Source organism: Lepidochelys kempii, chromosome 9 (genome assembly GCF_965140285.1).
Source record: "Lepidochelys kempii isolate rLepKem1 chromosome 9, rLepKem1.hap1, whole genome shotgun sequence".
Classification (NCBI taxonomy): domain Eukaryota; kingdom Metazoa; phylum Chordata; order Testudines; family Cheloniidae; genus Lepidochelys; species Lepidochelys kempii.
This window is the reverse complement of record NC_136388.1, coordinates 42,030,149-42,054,067: the sequence shown is the minus strand read 5'-3', so window position 1 is coordinate 42,054,067 and position 23,919 is coordinate 42,030,149. Positions and strand designations below refer to the sequence as shown.

The 23,919-nt window shown below is 40.4% G+C and overlaps 1 protein-coding gene across 3 annotated transcripts in view; it reads right to left on the bottom strand.

The window, feature by feature from the left end:
• PIK3CB (phosphatidylinositol-4,5-bisphosphate 3-kinase catalytic subunit beta) overlaps window positions 1–21,393 on the bottom strand; it is a 185,370-nt gene extending 163,977 nt beyond the window's left edge. For 2 of the 3 annotated variants that reach the window (XM_073359996.2, XM_073360002.2), the window contains exons 1-2: window positions 21,068–21,393; window positions 18,158–18,211 (exon numbers count right to left, since the gene is read on the bottom strand). The gene's annotated coding sequence lies outside the window, so the exon portion shown is untranslated. The remainder of the gene's footprint in view (window positions 1–18,157; window positions 18,212–21,067) is intronic. The other variant, XM_073359999.2, reaches the window with a different exon arrangement.
• Window positions 21,394–23,919: the final 2,526 nt, after the last annotated feature.

Genomic DNA, 23,919 nt, shown 5'->3' with positions numbered 1-23,919 from the left:
AAATGGTCCTGGGTTTTGGTCACATTCAAGCAACATTCAGTCTTTACCTTTCTGTGTTAGCCTCAGGAGAGTGATATCATTCATGGTCACCTGGTTGAAATAGGGGAATTTTTGTCAGGGAACAGTAAAAGGACCCTGTTCATGATGGGCTGTTTGCGCTTGGCTAAAAGGGATCATCCCAGAGAATAGCCACATGGTGGGGTGGTGGGGAAGGGTGTGCAGCACATCCACCCGAAAACCACAGCCCCTCCTTTCAAATGGCAAACCCAACCGGCATTGCTTGTTATGGGAAAGGAGGGCGCTGCAGTTTGAAACCATTCCCACATGTTATGAAGGCAGAAGAAGCCAACCCCATATACCCTTTGGCTTACCATGGCTGCCTGGAAACCGAATTCTGTTGCCCAGCCATGTGTGATGTGTCACCATACCGGCAGGCGCTCAATATAAAAGGCAAAATGCAACCTTGTACCTAAAGCACATGTGCTGTCTGCTGTGAATTGCTTGATTCACTGTGAAGGAGTCTCTCGTTTGTTCTCAGAAATATATCATCTTAAATTTTACTCTCCCTTTTTATCCCCCCGCAGGTGCAAATGTTTCTATGCTCCCACATCATCTCTGTCTGTGAAGTTATCGCAGATTAGAAGGCGAAAAAAACGCACTCGCGATGACATGTTTTCTGAGCTTATGCAGTCCTCCCACACTGATAGGGCACAGCTGAATGCATGGAGGCATTCAGTGTCAGAGGCCAGGAAAGCATTAGGTGAGTGCGATGAGAACAGGCAGGAGGCGATGCTAAGGCTAATAGGGGAGCAAACGGACATGCTCAGCCATCTGGTGGAGCTGCAGGAAAGGCAACAAGAGCACAGAACACCACTGAATCCACTGTATAACCGCCTGCCCTCCTCCCCAAGTTCCATATCCTCCTCACCCAGACGCCCAAGAACGCGGGTCGGGGGAGAGGCTCCGGGCACCCAGCCACTTCACTCCAGAGGATGGCCTAAGTAACAGAAGGCTGTCATTCAAACAGCTTTGATTTGTAGTGTGGCTACAATAAGCAACGTGGCCTTGTCCTTCCCTCCTCCCCTCCCCTCCCCCCTCACCCTACCCGGGCAACCTTGTCAGTTATCTCACTTTTTTTTTTTAAATTAATAAAGAAAGAATGCATGGTTTCAAAACAATAGTGACTTTATGTCCTTTGCCAGCTGTGATCAAAGGGGGGAGGGTGGTTGGCTTACAGGGAATTAAAATCAACAAACGGGGGGGGGGGGTTGCATCAAGGAGAAACACACACAACTGTCACACCACAGCTGACCAGCCACGAAACTGGTTTTCAAAGCCTCTCTGATGCGCAGCGCGCCTAGCTGTGCTCTTCTAATCGCCCTGTTGTCTGGCTGCTCAAAATCAGCCACCAGGCGATTTGCTTCAACCTCCCACCCCACCATAAACGTCTCCCCCTTGCTCTCACAGATATTATGGAGCACACAGCAAGCAGCAATATCAGTGGGAATATTGGTTGCACTGATGTCTAACCTAGTCAGCAAACAGCGCCAGCGATCTTTAAACATCCAATGGCACATTCTACCACCATTCTGCACTTGCTCAGCCTATAGTTGAACTGCTCCTTACTACTGTCCAGGCTGCCTGTGTACAGCTTCATGAGCCATGGGAGCAAGGGGTAGGCTGGGTCCCCAAGGATAACTATTGGCATTTCAACATCCCCAACAGTAATTTTCTGGTCTGGGAAGTAAGTCCCTTCTTGCAGCTGTTCAAACAGCCAAGAGTTCCTAAAGATGCAAGTGTCATGCACCTCTCCCGGCCATCCCACGTTGATGTCAGTGAAACGTCCCTTGTGATCCACCAGTGCTTGCAGCACCATTGAGAAGTACCCCTTGCGGTTTATGTACTGGCTGCCAAGGTGGTCTGGTGCCAAGGTAGGGATATGCATTCCATCTAACACCCCACCACAGTTAGGGAACCCCGTTGCAGCAAAGCCATCCACTATGACCTGCACATTTCTCAGAGTCACTACCCTTGTTAGCAGAAGGCCAGTGATTGCATTGGCAACTTGGATCACAGTAACCCCACAGTAGATGTGCCCACTCCAAACTGATTCCCAACTGACCGGTAGCAGTCAGGAGTTGCAAGCTTTCACAGGGCTATCGCCACTCACTTCTCAACTGTCAGGGCAGCTATCATCTTGGTATTCCTGTGCTTCAGGGCGGGAGAAAGCAACTCACAAAGTTCCAGGAAAGTGGTCTTACACATGCGAAAGTTTCGCAGCCACTGGGAATCATCCCATACCTGCAACACTATGCGGTCCCACCAGTCTGTGCTTGTTTGCCGGGCCCAGAATCGGCATTCCACTGTATCAAACTGCCCCAATGATGTCCCAATTGCCACATCCCGTGCTTTCAGGAATGTCTATGTCCATATCCTCCTCACAATCATCCTCAGTGCTGGCGTCTCCTAGCCAGGTTCTGCACATACTGCAGGATAATGTGCGAGGTGTTTACAATGCTCACAACAGCAGCAGTGAGCTGAGCAGGCTCCATGCTTGCCATGCTATGGAGTCTGCATGGGTATCCCAGTAAAAAGGCGCCAAACAATTGTCTGCAGTTGCTTTCATTGAAGGAAGGAAGGAGGGAGTACTGACGACAAGTACCCAAAACCACCCACGACAGTGTTTTTGCCCCCATCAGGCATTTGGAGCTTAACACAGAATTCCAATGGGCAGTGGAGACTGCGGGATAGCTACCCACAGTGCACCACTCCACGAGTCGATGCTAGCCATGGTATTGAGAATGCACTCCGCCGACTTAATACGCTTAGTGGGGACATACACAATCGACTGTATAAAATCACTTTCTAAAGATCGACTTCTATAAAATCGACCTAATTTCGTAGTGTAGACATGAGAAAACTAAGGCTATTTGTTGTTTTTTTCTGTCCTCCCATCCTGCAACATTCTGCATAATTACCCAGAAAACTTTGATACTTTTTCCCCACTAATTTTCACCTGCTTTTCAATTTTTATAATAAACACTGATTAACACTTAAGAAATTCTAAATGAAATAAAAACCGTAAACAAGGGACCTTAATTACATGAAATCTTCATCTATGTAGTTAACAAGAAACACAAAAGTATAACAAATGGAAATGTACTGTATAATTTCACTAACAATACTAATTCTTAAGTACAAAAGGTCTATTAGTTCATTAGAATCTGAATTTTGAATTTCTTGGCTTTTGTGAGTGTCACAATTATAATGAAAGTGTCTTTTTTTTAAAAGAAAAAATCATGGAAAGTGATAAAACTTGCATTTAGGCAGTTTTAAAAGTATTTATATTTTGACTGAAAATGCATATGGTATACACAAGCTTCTTAGGACTTATGAATATCTATTCTTATCATAGAAACATTTACTACAGAATTGGTCTAATGTCCATGGGACCTGATCCAACAAACCAAGTCCCACTGAAGGTGCCAACTTCCCCTCTAGCCAGTGGGTGCTTGAACCCCCCACCCCCCGATCCCGCAGCACTGACTTCTCTGGAAGTGGGAGTACACTCAGCACAAGAAGGCACCTGTAGATAAAACTGAGTGTTTAAATATTTTTTCTTAAAATTTCATTTGTCAATAACTCAGGCACACCACCAAAAAATACTACTTTCTGGTCACGACATAATGCGGCTAAATTCTCACTATTTGGAATTAACACCATTTCTTCCAAACCCTAATCTCCAAAAGATAGTGTTCAAATACATTTTGGAGCAGCATCTACAAAATTATAGTCACTGCTCATGGTACACAATGCAATAGTGGTTCTGGGCCTATCCCTAAATTGTCGGTACATGTGTCATTTGTCATTAGACAATTAGATATTCGACATTGTTAGTCACACTGAATCACAGAGACATGCATTACTTCCAAGAATTCTGTTTTAAACTGGCTCTTTGAAATATATCTGCATCATCTTGACTTTTAGAGCTAAATTCCCAACATTGTTAATTTTGAAGTCTGGTTGAGGGACATCAAAAAAATTAATTTAACAGCTTAAAGAGAAAAAAAAGGTTTTGTCAGAAAAAAAATACACCAGTCTCAATTGTTTCAAGCTTTCTGTTGCATCTATTTTTAGATCTTCCTGTGTTCCCAATTATTCATTAAACTATCTCTCTCACCCACTCTCCCAAGCAATCTATCATAACAAATTTGAAAGTCTTATTTATGTGAATCATCCCCCTTTTAAAATTGACCAACCACACAAATGCTGCTGGTTCTATTTTTATAGTGGCTTTGCCAGCTAAACAAATCATATGATGGGTGAATCACACAATTACAGTCTGGATTCTGAGAGTGGATACAGAATGCAAATGGATCACTGCCAATTTAGCTTTACACTTTCAATCTATCCCTCTCACATCTTTCATATATTACTGTGACATCCTTCACACCAGCACTGGAGTTGCATTTGTCTTTCTTACAACATAACTGTTTACTTTGGTCCCAATTCAGCAAAACATTAAGCAGGTGCTTAAATCCCATTAAGATCAATGGGGTTTAAGCACATGCTTAAGTGTTTTGCTGAATAGGGATGGTTTGCTGAAAGAGCTTTTGAGAATAATACCCTACTTATATTACAGAAAGAAAACTGGATCAATTTAAAATGGCAATGTATATCTCCCTCCTGCTTGAACACAGTGATGTATTGGAGGCAGTTCATAGAAGCCTTTTGTTAAAATTCTACACAGGCTGGAGGCGAGGTTGGGATGGTTTCCTTGTCTCTGATGGAGTTCACACCTTTTCTGGATATTGTTAATCACCTTTGCCAGAGATGCCATCACTGTGGCTCATAACAATACTTTGGAAGGATGACTTTTCTGCCTTTGGAATAAACCAGATTGCATTAAATGACAGGAATGTTCAACAAAAAATGGTCCTGGGGGAGAATATGATATCTTCCACCCCCAACCCCACCCCAACTGAAATTACACAAGTTGACTAAGATGTTATATATGTCAATATGTTAAGCAATGTGTAAACATTTCAGTAAGTACATATAATAAGCCCTTGTTTGCCAAATCGCATTGCCTCTCTCCTTGGTTATGAGAGAGTTCTTGTTAAATGGGAAAACTATATTCCCTAGTTCCTCTCCCTTCAAGAACATGAGTCCCCGATACATAAGGTTTAATCTAAGAAAGTAATTTTTGTTGATCACTGCTTGAACTCCTTCTTGATATTTCCCTATACTGTATTTGTTTTCACAAGTTTTAAAATCTCTCTCTCAAATATGTCAAGAGAAATGTTCTTTTCTATGACCTCTGATGGGCTTTGTAGTGGATGTTGGAGGGTCACCTTCAGCCCCCAATTTAAACCTCTCCAGTGCATCATCAAGGATCTACAACCTATCCTGAAGAACGATCCCTCACTCTCACAGATCTTGGGAGACAGGCCACTCCTCACTTACAGACATGCCTGCAATCTGAAGCAAATACTCACCAGCAACCACACAACAAAAACACTAACCCAGGAACCTATCCTTGCAACAAAGCCCGTTGCCAACTCTGTCCACATATCTATTCACGGAACACCATCATAGGACCTAATCACATCAGCCACACCATAAGAGGCTCGTTCACCTGCACATCTACCAATATGATATATGCCGTCATGTGCCAGCAATGGCCCTCTGCCATGTACATTGGCCAAACCAGACAATCTCTACACAAAAGAATAAATGACCACAAATCAGACGTCAAGAATTATAACATTCAAAAACCAGTCGGAGAATACTTCAACCTCGCTGGTCACTCAATTTCAGACCTAAAAGTCGCAATTCTCCAACAAAAAGCTTCAAAAACAGACTCCAGCGAGAAACTGCAGAATTGGAATTAATTTGCAAACTGGACACCATTAAATTAGGCTTGAATAAAGATTGGGAGTGGATGTGTCATTACACAAAGTAAAAACTATTTCCCCATGCTAATTTTTTCCCCTACTGTTACTCACACCTTCTTGTCAACTGTTTGAAATGGACCATCCTGATTATCACTACAAAAGTTTTTTTTCTCCTGCTGATAATAGCCCACCTTAATTAATTGGTCTCGTTACACTTGATATGGCAACACCCATTTTTTCATGTTCTCTGTGTATATATATCTTCCTACTTTATTTTCCACTGCATGCATCCGATGAAGTGGGTTTTAGCCCATGAAAGCTTGTGCCCAAATAAATTTGTTAGTCTCTAAGGTGCCACAAGGACTCCTTGTTTTTTTTGCCATTCTCACAGTGTTACAATTTTGATGCCAAGAGAGAGGGCAGGAGCAATTTAAGTCCCATCATGAAAAGCGTCAGGTTTCTTTTCACACTACTGAGGCTTTTTCACGTAATAATTTAATTTTTCATCATGAACTGTCCAGAGGCTGCTTCTTGAATTCTAAGGCTCTGCACTTCCAGTGGGGTTATTCTGGGATGTGAGATCATAGAGCTAGGTCTCCTTAGATTGATGTCTGCCCTAGTGGAAATCCCCTTGAGAAGTAATGCTGTGTCAAGCATGCAAATTAATTGTGTGTACTCTATGTAGCATTAATTCCCCTTCCTTGAAGAATTCCAGGGATGAAGACTGGTTGCCCCAAAGAGCCTTAATTCCACTGGGTTTCCAAGCCACATCCCTTCTTAAAGATCAAAAATCCATCACCTTCAAGGGAGAATGCAGAGGAAACTTTACAAGAGAAAACTCGGGGAGTTTCAAGTGGAATTTGTTCTCTCCCATGAATTTCTCCTGTAGTGCCAACTTTCCTGATGAATTTCTACTAGGTTATACTTACAGTTCTGCTCTGAGAAGTGCATGCAAACATGACACCTTCCTACTCAACATACCTATTTAGAGCAGTATCTGTTCCTTTTAGTGGCAAAAGCAACTTATTCCCACTAGTCTTGCAGAGGCAACAAAGATTTGACCAGATTGTTGAGCATAAGCAGTTAACAAATATTTCAAGGGACCATTCAAGGTGTAGTGGTCTGTTAACACTTCTCCAGTCATCGGGAGGAAAAGAAGAGGGTGCATCGGTGAGGTTCTTAGTGAGTTACAGATTGTTGTAAGAAGTCATAAATCCACTGTCTCCATTCAGTCCATGATTTTAGTGCCTAGCAAAGTAATGAATTTAAGTTCCCAGGCTCATCTTTTGAAAGTGTTGTGCAGGTTTCGTTTGAGGATAAGGACTGAGAGAGAGTGATCACTTTATGAAAAGTTTTCACTTATAGGTGATACGTTTTTATTGTTTATCATTTTCCTGTGTGAGTTCATTCAAGAGCATAGTGATTGTCTGGTTTCACTCACATAGTTGCTAGTGGGGCATTTGGCGCACTGAATGAGGTACACCACATATTGTGTTAGGCATTTGGAGGATCCATGGATCTTGAAAGGTGTGTTGTGAAGGGTGTTGATCATTGTAGCTGTGGAGATATGTCTGCGGTTTTGCATCTGTTTGACATTTGCACTCGGATTGTCATGAGAATAGCAATCCCCCCCTCCCTGTTTGGAGCTGTAAAGATATGTGCAGGAGTGCTACTTTTCAGATGCCTCTTGGTTCCTCCTAGTGGGGAAGGTGCACACATCCTGCTATGGGACAGAGTGAACTGCCTACAAGCAACTTTTGGGTGTGCCTTTGGCTAGCCGCAGCTGTCTGTGCAGAGCTTTATGGTTTGGTGAGCAGAGTTTTCTGGAGTTTTCCACAGGAATGAGGAAGTTACTGCACACATAATTTTTCTTGTCTGGTTAAGGAGTTACTAAACCTTCAAATTTTTTAACTTAAAATATCAGGGCTCTAGGTCAGTCTTGACTGGGGTAGCAGAAAAACTCACCAGCTTCCAGGTTAGTTGAGAAATTCTACTCCAGTTAGCAATCTTATTTTTTCAATTTAGGAAGCTGTACGCAATAGCAATACTGTTAGTATTTTGTTCATCTGAGTTTGGAGGTAAGCTCCGGACACAGGAAGGTGATAACAGTAAGAGAAAGTATTTAGTCCACATGCACCCCCTCCACGTCTGCCAATCAGAAATTTCTTCATGTCCCCTTCCCACGCTTCTTCAACCAGTCCCTCCCAGTGCGTGGGAAGGGAGTGCTACCTCTGCAGCAACTCCCTTTATTCCCAGTCCTATCGAAAAGTGGTTCTTAACCAGGGGTACGCAAAGGTCTCCAGGTGGTACATCAACTCATCTAGATATTTGCTTAGTTTGTGATACGTTTGTATTTTTATGTCTGATATTGTAAACAAGTAGTTTTTAAGTGAGGTGAAACTTGGGGTACAGAATACAAATCAGACTCCCAAAAGGGATACAGTAGTCTGGAAAGGTTGAAAACCACTGCTATAGAAGCCGTTCTACAGGTGGTTAATGTGAGTGAGAGAGAGATGGTTTGATCGGGGTCATACCTCTGATTCAGCTATTTCCTGCATTTCTTTCTGAAGCAAATGCAGTTTCAAAGGCAATTATAACTTTATCATGGTGGTCTAGTTGCCTGTCAACAATGGCACACAGGATTCCCTGAACAACAGTGTAGTCCCTTAACATTTTGTATTCTCTGAGAGCATCTGCTAGGGAAAGAAGAACATAGAAGGCTGACATGAGGTGATTATTTTTATACCAACCAATATATGGGGTGTTCTGTTGCTGTCTATAGCTTTATATTAATATACTATAGTGTGTATATATATATCACAGTGCTGTCAGCTGAGCCTGTTCCAACTGCAATGATCTTCACCATAAAGCTACACTGAGTTGCTGAAGCAAAACATTGACGTAATCCCATTAAAACAGAACACAAACTGCCTCTAAGTACTCCATCGGAATATAACACTTTTACTAATGCCAGTAGACAATTGGTACAAATATGTTACATTTTAACTTTAAGTTAAAACTTTAATTTTTAACACATGCTAACTGTATCCTTGAACCAAGGAAAAAGGACATTCACACCACTTTTAATGAAATCAAAAAGTTCTACAACTAATTTTCAGACAATTTTCAGACAACAGTCAATGAAATTCTAATATGGATATGGAGAGGAGTGGTATTTTCAAGTGGCAAGGGTGTTGGACACCTGAAAATGACACCCTAACCCGCTTACACCATTTACAGAGAACAGCCATGATTTATTTAAAAAATTACACTAATGCAAAACATACTTCAGTTTTCAAAATATTTCCTATAGACTTCAATATAAATCATCATCAGATTATACCTGTTCTGAATCACAGAATCATAGAAATGCAAGGCTGGAAGGGACTTCAAGGGGTCATCTAGTTCATCCCCATATGCTGAGGCAGGATTAATTTACCTAGACTATCCCTGACAGATGTTTTCTAACCTATTCTTAAAAACCTCCAATGATGGGGATTCCACAACCTCCCCTGTTCTAGTGCTCAACTATCCTTATAGTTGGAAAGCTTTTAGTAATATCTAAATTGAATCTCCTTTGCTGCCTAAAAGCTAAGCCTATGAGGCTATTACTACTTGTCCTACCCTCAGTGGACATGGAGAACATCGATCACCATCCTCTTTATAACAATCTTTTCCCATATTTGAAGACTGTTATGTCCTCCCTCATCCTTCTTTTCTTTAGATTAAACATATCCAATTCTTTCAACCTTTCCTCACAGGTCAGGCTTCTAAACCTCTTATCAATTTTGTTGCTCTCCTCTGAACTATCTCCAATTTTTTAATATCTTTCTTGAAGTGTGATGCCCAAAATTGGACCCAGTACTCCAGTTGAGGCCTCACCACTGCTATAGAGAGGGGAACAACAATATCTCTTCTAATTCTACTTTAGTAATGTTTTCATATAACACTTAACATGAATAAAACTCACACTCATGAAGTCTTTAAATTTTTAGACTTGTGTGAAATTACTATGAGAAAAATATTTGTGGAAAACTATTCCAGAAATTTAAAAAACAAACAAAAGGTATTCAATTTATTTCCAGTATTTTTTATTTAAAATTAAAATAGGTTTTAAAAGATAAAAAGAATCTATACATATATATTTATAAACCTATTTTAATTTCAGATAAATATCGATGTATATTTCCATTCAAATCTTTTTGTGCTTGCAAAAGAAATATAAATTTATGACTAAACAGAAAAGTAGGGCATTCCTGTAGGTTAGCTTTACTATGAAAAGTATACACCATTCTCTAATAAACCAGCATTTCAGTGAGAAAGAACTTCTTACTTTCATATTCCATCTATAACATTTTACACTAGTTTCACGTCTATTGGTAACTTTGTTATGTCACGATCTCTGTTAGAAACTCTAGGAAAGGTCAAGGTAAACCAAAATGCAGGTCTGTTTTCCACAGAGTTTTAAAAATATTGAATTATTCAGGCAATTCAGTCCCAGACCTGTGGCCATGAAAGGTAATGGGAATTTCATTATTAACTTCAATCATAGGAGCAGGTTCTAGCAGTCCAAGTCTCTTATACCAGTGCCCCATTGATGTAACCTCATTGGTATGTCTCCTCCAACGCTGTAAGGGAGGGGAGAGTCAGATTTGTGCCTGACAGGTTAAGCATGTATTCATAATTGAGTATTTGTACAGAAGCAGAAGTAGGTCTGGATAGCTTGATGACAACACTGTCCCTTCTATCCTATATAATTTTGGGGCTAACCTTTCAAATGTACATTTTCACCTTTAAATTTGTATTAATGTTTGTGCAATTGGAAGACTAAACAAATAAAAATAATTCATATACACCACCCTGCTGCCCAACCAACTTGACTTACCCAACCAACACTCAGTCTAGGATGAAGGAAGAAACAAAACAAGAATCAGGGAGAGCCCCTTCTTACCCTGGAATGGGAGGTTGGCTACTTGCAAACACAAAACTTAGCCTGTTCAAATTTTCTTTTAAGCCACTGGAAAGACTCATATTTCAGTGGGAGTTGCATTGAGACCTGGTACCTTTTAAGCTCAATTTCCACATAGTCTTCCAGCTTTTGCTTAAATACAATAGTTTTACTTGATTCTACCATGTTACTTGGAAGGCTATTCCACTTTAAATGTTCCCTCATTAACTTAAATCTATATCAGAGTTTTAATCAGACTGTGTGAATGGAGTAGTCCATCCTGGGTATCAGTTGCTTCGGAGAGATGCCATGAAAAGGCCTGTTAACATATCAGTTTAAATGTACGTGATTTGGATACAAATTTAATATATAAACATGACATTTCCTGCATAGAATAGGTCCCTAAAACTGCTTTTAAGCTAAACCATTTAGTATTTGGACTCAAGGGTATGTGTGTTTGTGCTTAAACATATCACACAAACTTACTTAACCTTTGTTTAGAAGCCAAGAGATGGAGTGATAGTTGAATTATCAAATTCTCGAGAATTTTTCATTGTAAATAAGTCCATAATGAAGAAAAATGATTTAGATTTTGACAGACTGACTCAAAAAGCATTCTACATAGCTCTCATAATTTAGGGTCCAACAAAATCTACTCAAATATGAAAATTTAACTGGTCCTTAATCCCAAATTAAGACCCCTTCTTATTCCCCAACAGCAGTCAGGGTAACCTTTTAAAGTGAACTCATTCTGACGCATCATAGATAAGCAAATAAATAAATAGTGTATCGAAGCCACTGGGCCCAATTCAGGACTTAGATTCCATAAGTCACAATTCTGTGAATGACTTCCATGTGAATTGTATCCTGTGTACCTTGAAGGCAGATAATGTAAGAGATCATGTCATAGTAAATTCCAAAGCACTTCAGGGGCTAACACTGCTCCAACACATATTGCTATACTATTACTTGTCAATTTTGCTCCTTGCCACACCATTGCTGTGTTAATCATCTTGTTTGTGGGTCCCCCTGTGCTAAATGATTTTTAGAACCCTGCATGGATACAAAATTTTTATCCACATCTGATCTGCAATCCTCAAACATATTCCGTGGATATCCGCAGATATAAAACAGATATCTGCAAATTTGCAGGGCTCTAAGGATGTTCTGTTGCCCTTTTCTTAGTTTCCATAAATAGAGATTGCAAAACTGACCTTCAGTACTGTTTTTCCCCCTCCACAGCTCATGGTTCTGTAATAGGCATGCCACACTGATCTTATTGTCACTAAAGAACAGGTGAGATCCTTCCTCCAAGGACAACAAAAAATCTATATGGAAACTACTTACTATCGAATAAAGAGGCAGGGCTATCATACTGTGTAAAAAGTTAAATTACAATAGTAATACAGAAGAACAAGAAAATATGCTTTGTGCTTTTCATTATGACATGTACGTATTTCTCTACAGTGTGCCGATCCCTCTGCAGCATTTTAACTATCAGGATACTTTCATAATTGTAATATAATTTTCTTGGCATTGATAAAATACACCAGAGAGAAACTTTTATTTTGTGGTTCGAAAGAATAAACTCCTGCCTTATTTTAAACATCTAGTTTGAAATAAAAGCTTTTGGAAAGGAATTCTTCTGGACAAAGTATGAATAAATCCCATCTCCAGAATGTTAATTCATGGCATTGACATTCAATTATACATGTTCTATGTATGTGTACAAGTGTTATGACATTTTGAGTTGCACCTGTGGAGTTTCTTACAGACGGTTAGATATAGCAGCTGTCATAACATTGTTCATAACATTGTCCTCCCAACCTTTATCCCAAAGATGAACTTCTAATTCTTTCTTCTACTTATGTTTACTACAGACAGAAGCAGCACCCTGCCTAACTGAATAAACATTACTGTTGCATCATTCAGCAGCAAACGACCAATTCATATTTGCTAAGTGCAAAAAAATCGACACCACCACCACATTACATAATTACAATAAGGCTGATAATTTAAGTCTACTAAAATCGGAATGAATGCCTCTGTGGCAACTTTATCATCTTTGTTCTTAGTTAGGAAGCCCTTATAGTCCAAATAAAAAGATTCCAGATATAGTGATTCATTGAATTTTTCTATGATGTATAAACATTCTGTATAATGAGTATCCTGAATAGTAATCTGCATTATTACAGCATAGAAAAATATCAGTTGTCTCAAATTCTGAACATTTAGGCCTCAGAACTGCAAACACATGAATAACTTCATACATGGGAGTAGTCCCACTTGGGTCCAGTGATCTTTCCAAACCAGAGTATGTGCTCTGTTCATGTCAGATACTGTGAATCTTACTGTGTTCCAGTTCATTCCATCTTTTAAACTAACCTTGCTATCGAGGTCGGCTACACTTTTCCAAGGTTTCGTGTTCACCCTTCCCCCCCAACCCCCCACTCAGTTTTTCCTATCTGATATACATTGTAATGATATTAAAAGGACTTTTATTAAAGTACTAACTTAATTTCTTTCCAGTGCTTCTATCCAAACTGGACAGCTAACTATGAACTTTTGAAAGGTATTTGGCAGAGGTCCATCATTTGTCAAGTTATTTTTCCAGTTTTTTGTTGGTGTAAGTTTTAAAACTGGTATCAAATGATTTTTGTTACATCAGTAAAAATAATCTCTTACACTGAGCTTAAGTTCTTTAGTATAAAGAAAAGCCCTCCCTGACTTCCCCCCCCCAAAAAAAAATTAGATGAACTAAGTACAAACTTGAAAACCACACTAGAGTTTCTGGTTAACAGCCCAACTTCCATTATTCCCTGATGCTGCGGAAAAGAGCAGATACTCAGAGCAGCATTCCAGACCACTTGTCAGGTACTAATTTCTTTCTTAATTACATTATTTTCTGAAAGCTACATCATTAGCTATGGACCTGGTGCGCTGTCCAGAGGTGCTGCACGATCCTGTATCATTCTGCTGGTCCAACAGTTGTAGTAAATCAATATTGCCAATCACACATGAGGCTGTGATTGCTATACCCAGTTCCCACAAGGTTTTATTAATCACTGAGTGGTATGCTGCCTCTGGAACAGTCAGCTCCAAGTTCTGGAGACTGCAATGGAATCAGTAGACTGGTTCAAAGCCTTTCTTACAGTTGCTGCTAAATCATAATTACTTAGAAATATTGGCTGTGGCAGACTAGGAAGAGGAACAAAGAGTCTTACTCATGGAAAAAGATGACTAGTCTTATGAACGATTCAGATGATGGATATATGAGCCCATAGCTACCTTTTAAAGTTTATGCTTAAATTGGGAACTGCATTAAAAAACCAAATGCCCTCCAGAACTTCTCTCATTAAGATCTCATGCAATTCCATTTGTTTTGTATGTTGTTTACACTGTATTCTTTATCCATCTGTGACCCATGTTACTGCTTCCCCCACCAGTTACATTAATTTTTTTTGCACTTTATGTAACCTTAATTTTACCATTTATGTATGCCCACAATAAAAAGGAAGAATAAAAAGCAGAAAAGCAGGCCATGGCATAGGAGATATGGCCAAGCAAGGGGGTGTGGCCAAAGTGCTATTGAGCTCTGGCAATTTCCAGCTGTGAAATGTCTCCCACCCTCCACTCTAGGAGCCATTACCAATCAGCACAACTTACTGCAGTCCTTAGACTGCTTTAAATCATGCTGTGTTCTGAACTGGCTGCAGAATCATAACGAAATGGGAAGATAGTATAAACCTCCTTTACAACCCCAGTACACAAAACTGCACCAATTGCAGCCCTGGAATTTGCTGGATTTTTAAAATTATGTGATTAAGACTCTAACCCATGTTTGTAATTGAAATAGTTGTTTTCAACTTGTAGCTATGACCAAGCAGTCTTTTTTTAAATGACATCTACTGTACTGTACCTTTGATTGTCAGAAAAAATAAGGAACTTTCATATTGGTTTATAAAATGATCACACTACATGGGCTCAAACAGGTGACAAATGAACCTTAAGAAATCTGGATGCTCGGTTCCTATAAGCAAAGAAAGCACACAGAAATGGGAATATTTAGCCAAACACATTCAGAGTCTGCACAATTATGCCAGAAATCTTATGAAAACTAGCTCTCTCTGAGATTTTTGGTGTTCCCAGCATCTCTTTGAAGTAGAAAGTGCAGAGGTGCACCAAAATGAAAACTTGTAATCATGTAGGGAAATGTTATCCCAACCTCAAAAGTTCTGTTAATGTTTAGGTCATAATTCACACATTCCTCACACAAACTAGAATAACTGTCCAGTAATTCTAACAGCAAAAATATATGGCATGTTTAGGAGGCTCTTATCTTCCCATCACAAGAACAAACAAGTACAAATTCCTCTAATGAATATTACAATAATTAACTAACAGTCAACCTAATATTTAATCAGTGCTTTGAAAATACAAAGCGTTGTCAGGATGAATTGATCTTTACTATTTTAAAGAGCAGTCTTTGGTCCAGATCTTCAGTTGGTATATATAAACTGGCACAGTAGAGTGAACTATGAACTACAGTTTAATACCAGGTTAGCATCTGACCTATTCTGTGTGGTTGCTTTAATTAAGGTTTCTGGTAACTGGATATTTGACACTAAAAGAAAGGAAGCACTGTAAACATCACTTAAGGTAGGTATAGGAAAGTTCATCATGGAATCAATTAAGGATCAGAGCCCAAAAGTCTCAGTAGGAAGTCTCTATCATTTTGAGAGTTGAGCTGGAGCTTGAAGGAAATTCAATTCCTTACGTATTCTATAAAATAGACAAAGTTTAGAGGATACCTTGATCGTTTCTATGGACTTCAAAAAAGCAGACTTTTACTCAGAGAACTGGTAAGTAAGGTTCCATGGAAAAAAAATCTAAGGGAAACAGGAGTTCAGGAGAGCTGGCAGTTTCTCAAGGAGACAATATTAAATTCACAACTGAATTCAACTAATTCCGATACAAAAGAAAGATAGGAAGAATAGTAAGATACCAATATGGCTCCATCAGGATCTCTTTAATGACCTGAAAATCAAAAAGGAATCCTACAAAAAGTGGAAACATGGATTAACTGATAAGAAGGATTAGAGAAAAACAGTACAAGCATGTAGGGACAAAATCAGAAAAACTAAGGCACAAAATGAGTTACACCTGGCAAGGGAGATAAAAGGCAATTAGAAGAGGTTCTTTAAATACATTGGAAGCAAGAGAAAGATGAAGAAAAGTGTAGGTCCTCTACTAAGTGGGGAAAGAGAAATAATAACTGATGACATTAAGAAGGTAGAGATGTTTAATGCCTATTGTGCTTCCAATGAAGTGAGTTGTAGCTCACGAAAGCTTATGCTCAAATAAATTTGTTAGTCTCTTAGGTGCCACAAGTACTCCTTTTCTATTTTGCTTCAGTCTCCATTAAAAAGATTAATGATGACTAGATCCTCAACACAATTAATACTGACAACCGGGGGAAGGAATGCAAGCCAAAATAGGGAAAGAACAGGTTGAAGAATATTTAGATAAGTTAGATGTATTCAAGTCAGCTGGGCCTGATGAAATTCATCCTAGGGTCCTTAAAGAACTAGCCAAAGCAATCTCAAAGCTGTTAGCAATGATCTTTGAGAATGCCTGGAGGACGGGAGAGGTCCCAGAAGATTGGAGAAGGGCAAACAGAGCACCTATCTTTAAAAAGAGGAACAAGAAGGACACAGGGAATTGTAGACCAGTAAGCCTAACTTCAGGAGCTGGAAAGATACTGGAGCAAATTGTTAAACAATCAATTTGTAAGCACCTGGCGTATAATAGGGTTATAAGGAATAGTCAGCATGGTTATGTCCAGAACAAATCATGCCAAACCAACTTAATGTCCTTCTTTGATAGGATTACTGATCTAGCGGATGGGTGAGGGAAAGCAGTAATGTGATACACGTTGATTTTAGTATGGCTTTTGGCAAATTTCTGCATGGCATTCTCATAAGCAAACTATGTGGTTGAGACAAATTTACTATCAGGTGGGTGCACAACTGCTTGAAAGACCACACTCAAAGAGTAGTTATCAATGGTTTGCTGTCAGACTGGGAGGGTTTTTCTAGTGGGATCCCACAGGAGTCAGTCCTGGGTCTGGTACTATTTGATATTTTCATTAATGACTTGGATAATGGAGTACAGAGTATGCTTATAAAATTTGCAGATGACACCAAGCTGGGAGGGGTTCCAAGCACTTTGGAGGACAGGTTTAAAATTCAAAATGACCTCGACAACTTGGAGAATTGGTCTGAAATCAACAAGATGAAATTCAATAAAGACAAGTGCAAAGTTCTTTACTTAGGAAGGAAAAATCAAATGCACAACTACAAAATGGGGAATAACTGGCTAGGTGGTAGGACTGCTGAAAAGGATCTGGGGGTTATAATGGACCACAAACTGAATATGAGTCATCAATGTGAAGCAGCTGCAAAAGAGGCTAATATGATTCTGGGATGTATTAGCAGGAGTGTTGTATGTTGACGGTGACTCCTTAGCCACATTATGGTTCTGATTTTCAGCATGCTGAGCACCCATCACTCCAATGATGTCTGTGGGAGCTCAGCACCTGTGAAAAATCAGGGCTTAACTGCTGCGAGATACAGGGTGTTGGGAAGAACTAGCAGCAATATTCAGCAAATTCTTTTCTTCTCCTCTCAGATACATTAGTATGGAAATAGTGGACAGTAGGTAGCATATCTCAATCAGTGTTTATGAACAAAGCAGTGTGGGCAGGAGGAAGAGGAAATGGTGAATAAGGTAGAGGAAAAGATGGAAGCGAGGAGGGTCAGAAGGTTATTTATATTTTTACAATATCTTTAAAATAAAGTTCCAGCCTATGGAGAAACATGTGGCAGAACAAACCTTTCAGCACACAGGAAGACAGGAATGACCATACTGGAGTATATCTCAGGTCATCTATCCAGTATCCTGTCTCTAACCTCTCTCAGTGCCAGATGTTGGAGACATCCACATTAATATCTGGCAAGCCTAACTTGAGAGTCTCATAGGTCGGACCTAAAAAGCTGTGTGTTACTACTATCCACCACAAATTTTCCTTTTTGTTAAAGCAGCACTGTATGAAAGAGAAGGGAAATCTACACTAGAAGTAGGGAAGCTGAAATGACACAGCATACAATTATTTGTGACAGATGGAGCCAAGGATGAAACTTGATATAATGTACAATGTCACGGCTTATCTTTCTCCTGGTTCTCAAAACATTTCATTTGAATGTGTGTCATAAGTGTGCAAAATCAGCAGTGTATGAAAGGGGCCACTTACTCATAGCAGAGTCTTGTAGGGTGACATCTTAAGGCCCATGGAAGCTTCCTAGTCCTGTGGAAGGAAATTCTACGTTAGGATAACATGGCAAGGAGTATTTCACTGGTGGGTCTTTCTATCCCCTTACAGCATTGGCTTCTTTACTAGGGCTAGTCCAAAAACAAAAATCCATTGAAATGGTTTTTTGAATGGGAAATTGAGCATGACAAAACAATGTTTTTCATGAAAAGTTTCTACTTATGGCAGAAAATTTTGACTTTATGTTGAAAAACAAACACCCCAAAACTGAGACATTTTCTTTTTTCAACCAAAACATCATGCTGAAAACCAACACGTTTCACTCTGGGAAATGCTGCTGTGGTTCCTCATGGGAGTACTCTGAGTCAGATCCCCACTTGGACTACACTTCCTATAATGCACCATGGTCAGGGACTCCCATGATTCACTGGAGTGATTTACCAGGATGGGAGACCACAGTGCAGCCTGGGAGATGTAGTATGGTTAAGGAGCCTGCCCCATAGAAGAGAATAGGGGCAATGATGCACCCAAATTCAATTCCCAGGAGGCACTGTGGAAGCATTCTGAATCAAAGGTTTTGAATTTTCATAAAAAATTCAGGCAAAAAAAGTTTTATTTTATTTTCTAAATTTTAAAAAAACAACAACAGCCTCCACTCCTGCCCTCTGAGGGAGTCCCGGAGACTACTGCTGCCAACTGTGGAGCCAACCGCATTAGAAAGAGATAGGGGGCTCAGCAATGGGGATATTAAGTGTGAGCTTCCCCCCAAAAAACTGGTGCTTGTGAGAAGGTAAGATGAAGGATTGCAAGGAGCTCAGTTCCTGCACCTCAACTTCTTTTTCCCTGGGCATTTCTTCAGCCTGTGGACCTGACCCTTGCTGGCTGACAGCTCAGTTTCAGAGCTTGCCTACTCTTACTCTCCACATGGGACCAAAGTTAACAGGGAACATGACAAACTGTCCTGGCACATTGTTTTTGAGGTTTAGGTATAAATCCAGCTACATCACCATTGAAGCATCATTTTAATACAGGTCCCAATCACATGGAAATGTATACCCAAAATGTAGTGCCACTGAAGTTTTATGAGCTCTCTTGCAGGATGTAATGGTTACAAGAAGTAAACTGTATATATATATAAATAATAGCAGACTCGCAGCAATCTGCTTCATGCTTTAACAGCTCTTCAACTAAAGTAACCTGCAGCATGCTACACCTCTCAACACAATGTAGTGGTTTGAAAGGGACGCATTACAGCAAGAACCTCTTCTGGCCTGTTAGGAGTCAGAGGTCTATTTGGGAGGGAGTCTGGCCTGCTGGGTAAACTGAGTCACAGGTTATTGATTGGATGCTTTCATGAGGAGTCAGATCCTGAGACAATGTGAGAGTTGGGCTAGGCCCAGTGAAAAGTTTAGCTGGGAAGAAAATATGGAAATTGATGGTATCCAGAGAAAACCTGGGTATGCTAAAGAAGACAAGCAAGCAACTTTAAATGCTTTCTGTTATTAAAGAACTACGGATTATAGCTTTGGACAGTAAATATGGAAAATGTTTAAGGAAACAGATAACACTAGGGAAAATTAGGGCTTAGTTTAACTGACGAAGGGAGTGAGCAGGACATTCTTCCCCTCCCCAGACCTGCCCCAAAGGCCCTAACCCACATTGGCTCCTCACACAAGAACTGGAGGAGCAGGAAGCTGATAGATGGGTGGAACTTTGAAGGTGCTGCCAGACAGTGTTCCACACACCCGGACGGGGAGGGGGCTTCCTGCAGTGAAGGTGGCAATTTGGCAGCTTTCCCCAAGGGTGCCCTCCTCTTGTCTTGCTTCTCCACCACCACTGTCTTACAGGACATTTCTTGAAGCTGTTGACTCTTCCCTTGTGGGGGCAACAGCTCTGGTGGGGCCCCTTGGACTTGTGCCCCCCACCTGCCCAAGAACCATACATGCAGTGGATTTACATCCCCGAGGGTGTGAATCAGGAACTCATACAATTGACATCCACTGAATGAAAACTGAGTGAGCAGATTGCTAACAAGATGAGAAAAGCCATCTGTGGATGTAGGGCTATCAAGTAAGAAAACCACACATGGGGGTGGGAGGAGAGGCAGGCTACAAAAGGTGGCCCAATTCTCCTCCCATTGAAATCAGTGGTAGCTTTGTTGATGATATGGGAACAGGATCTGGCCATATAGCAGTTCTGCTTCTGCACTCTGCCTTGGGTGGTGCCTGTAATGTGTGGGAAATCCCAGGGCTTTCATAGGAATTAAAACAACTATGGAAAGTCAGTGCCATCTCCTTCATTTCTGCACTAGCCAGAATAATCATACTGTTGGCCAGAAGCTGGTTCCCAGAATGTGTTATTAACAGACCTTAAAAAATGAAAAAGCTCAGGAAGTCTTTTAAATAAAAGAATCTCAAATCTCTCAGCTATTAAGTAGTTAATACCCCATCCAGATAGAGTAAAGAGATTGAATTCTTTCTGGCTTTAACAAATAATTTAAGTATTTTTCAATCAATATTCAGCAAAACAGTGCATTACCAGTGATTTTCTTTCTACAAGTGTTAATAACATTCATCTCCTCTCCCCTCATCTAAAACATTTTACTTCTGTAGACACAAACTTAGCTGGCAAAAATCAATTCATTCCCAGTTTATTATAGTCCTAGCTCTTCACCACTTACTTAACTCATAGCAGAGTATCTCCTGTAAATTTAAGCACATAAACCACAGCGAAAAGCAGGTCAGGCTGTAACTTTTGAAAACAAGGCTCCAGGAGGTGAGGAGACAGAATTTCCTGGCTAAATGACGTAACACTTTATAAATAGATGAACAATCACTCTGAAAGCCTGTTTTCTTGTAAAGAAGGGAGGGGGGAAAGAACCTGCTTTCCTACCCTGGTTCAGGTTTCTGGATCAGATCCTCTAGGAAGGTGGGACGTAGCTGTCCTAGTTTGTGTGTGTTCTTTGGCCAGGTTTCCACAAACACACACGTAAATTACACAGAGGCTCCACTTATCAGCACAGCTGGCGTTTCATTCCTCCCTCCTGTTCCTGCAGCACACCCAATTTCCTTTGAAGTTTTAGTCCTTCAGTCTCCCACCGTGTATCAATCCAAGGTACAGACTTTTCCCTCTCAGATTTCTACCAAGTGAACAAATAAAAGCTGGTAAGGTCTGAGCTCCTGTTGAAACAGAATGCTTTTGTCAGCCTTCAGAAAGCCTAAATAAAAGATGGGATCTGCCAGTGACTGGTATGTAATGAGTAAACTCCTCCTCTTGGCTGGCAGGGGGAGGGTGTTGGAAAGATAGAGTGACTGTGAACAGACTGACTTCCTGCTTGGATGAATAGGAAGGTGGAGCTGCTGTGCTGAATTAATATTTTCAATAGTGTTATACACAAACACCCATGCATATACACAGACACTTAAAACAAAGGCTGCTCCAAGTACACAAGAGCCAAAATGCAGTGATATTTTGAACAAAAACTTTCTTTAAATCAGTTAAGTAACTACTATGGGCTTCAAATTAAAATCTGATTAAAACAGATAGGATAACAGTTGCAGTTTGTGTGATTACAAGATTCTCCTTCACTCCAGAGCTTCTGCGGACAAAGCAACCTCGTAGTGGTGCTAAAGTTATGGTTAAGGAGGCAAGGCCCTTTCATTTCAACTTTTAATTTTCAGGCGCTTACAGCTTTTCAGAACTTTACCCTCAGTCTGATTGTGTGTCTTTAGCTGTGTGCATGCAGTTATTCGCAGTACAAAGGTAAACTCTTTAGGAAGTTTAATAGCCTATACCATAGTATAAATTGCTGCATACATGCCAGGAGGGTGTTACAGTTGCCATGAGAAATCATATCCTTTCCTGAGTTTATTTTGATTACATTTTCAATCATAAAACGCCATTATCAAAGTTTTTAACATCAAATTATATTAAACACCACCCAAATTCTAGTTCCCTCCCCTTCAGTTTCTTTCAAATCAAAGTCCTAAATATTGCAATGAAGCTGTTGGTTCATCATTGGGTGGGTACTCCCCTTTCCTCAAATGAGCGGGATGGAAAGGACTGGGTCACATGAAATTCTGGGAGCGCCACAGACCCAGCTCAGCTTCAAGTCAATAGAGGGCACTATGTTACCAGGAAGAGGAAGTGTTGTCATGAGGCTAAGAGAATCAGGCAAACAGCAGATGGGGGTGGGACTGCTGAGCATCCTGCGTCTTGCTCTCCTACCTGCCTCAGCCGAAAAGATACCAAGTTTTGTGCAACTGCTCAGAAAAGGACATATTGACCACAAATCAGAGTCTATGGTCATAGACAAGTTATTTGCAAATATGCAAATCAGTTCATTAAATTTGCCTAAAACATCCCTGGGAGCTGCACAGATCTTGGCAGCTACGGGCTGGAGGCTGTCTGCAGAGGGAAGGCCAGGAGGATGAACCTGCCAGCAGGAGACATGAGGCAACCACTAAAGCTGGATGATTGGAGGACAACAGAGAGCTGCCCCTCAACAAGACCAATGAAGGGAATGACCTCTGTCAGTGGGATCTACAGGCAAATGCTGAATTGCCTCTTAAGAGAGCCCTTGACTAAAGGAACCCCCGAGTTGCAAGCTTGGGAAGCCTCACAGGACAACATGTCCCTTTCACCTCTCCTCTCCTTGGCTGCTGTGGGGGAGGGGGGTTGGTCAAGGTAGGTCACTGTTCTTTTTCTGCCAGCACTCAAATCTGTACTTAGCAGAAGTGTATATTTCATGGGAGAAAAAGGACAAGAGTCATTCCAGCTCTTGCAGCAGAGTTCATGATACATACAGCATGCTACCAAATACCCAAAAGGGACTAGAATAGCACAGCACTATATGGACACCGTCTAGTGCAGGGGGTTACATTATATTCCATTGGTTTATTCCCAAAGAACTCTACAAGGCTGGTGGTGTCCACAGTACTACACCATGATATGACACATTTTGTTTTCCTTCCAGGAATGAAGAAGTTATTGGAATAGCATTTGCTAAAGTATCTCCGGTGATTTGAAAACCAACCTACGCCACTGTCCTTATATTGTCACTATCAGGCCAGCTCGATGAACTGCAACCAGTATTGTCAACTCACAGGGTTTTTTTTGTGAGTTTGTGATATTTAGTGTTTTCAGTAAATCTCCAGTTTCTGGAATCATGGGATCACACAAGACTCTCGACTTTCTTTTTCTTTTTTGAAAAGTAAGTTTCTACTCCTTGTGGTTGTGGAGAAATGCCTAATAATGTGATTCCTAAAGACACAGAAACCAGAAAGCAAGTAATAGGAACACCAAATATATTATTTATCTTCATGTACAGAACCTCGTACAATGGGGCCCCAATTCTGACTGGGGCCAGTAGGGGTGCCATTGTTGTAATACAAATAATAATTACTATTAATAAAGTGGTGTAAAGGAAAGGAGAATCAGATCCATTAAGCTTCTTGTCTTTATGCTTGTGAAGAAACCTTCTGAGTGTGACCCAATGGCAATGTTGTTTTTCAGACTACAGACAGCCTGTAGGGAGGCTTAGCCTCATTACCTGAAAGAGTGAAGAAACTATATGCATATTTTCTGGAAGAAAGGGGAAAGCAGAGTTCCCAGGGTCATATCTGAATTCCATACTTGATTGTGTTCATATTGTAATTCCATATATGTGCCTGTCTACACTTGCCTGGCTGTTATCATGTAATGATATTAAAGAGGTTGTTACAATGCTAATTTTAAAAAAGTTA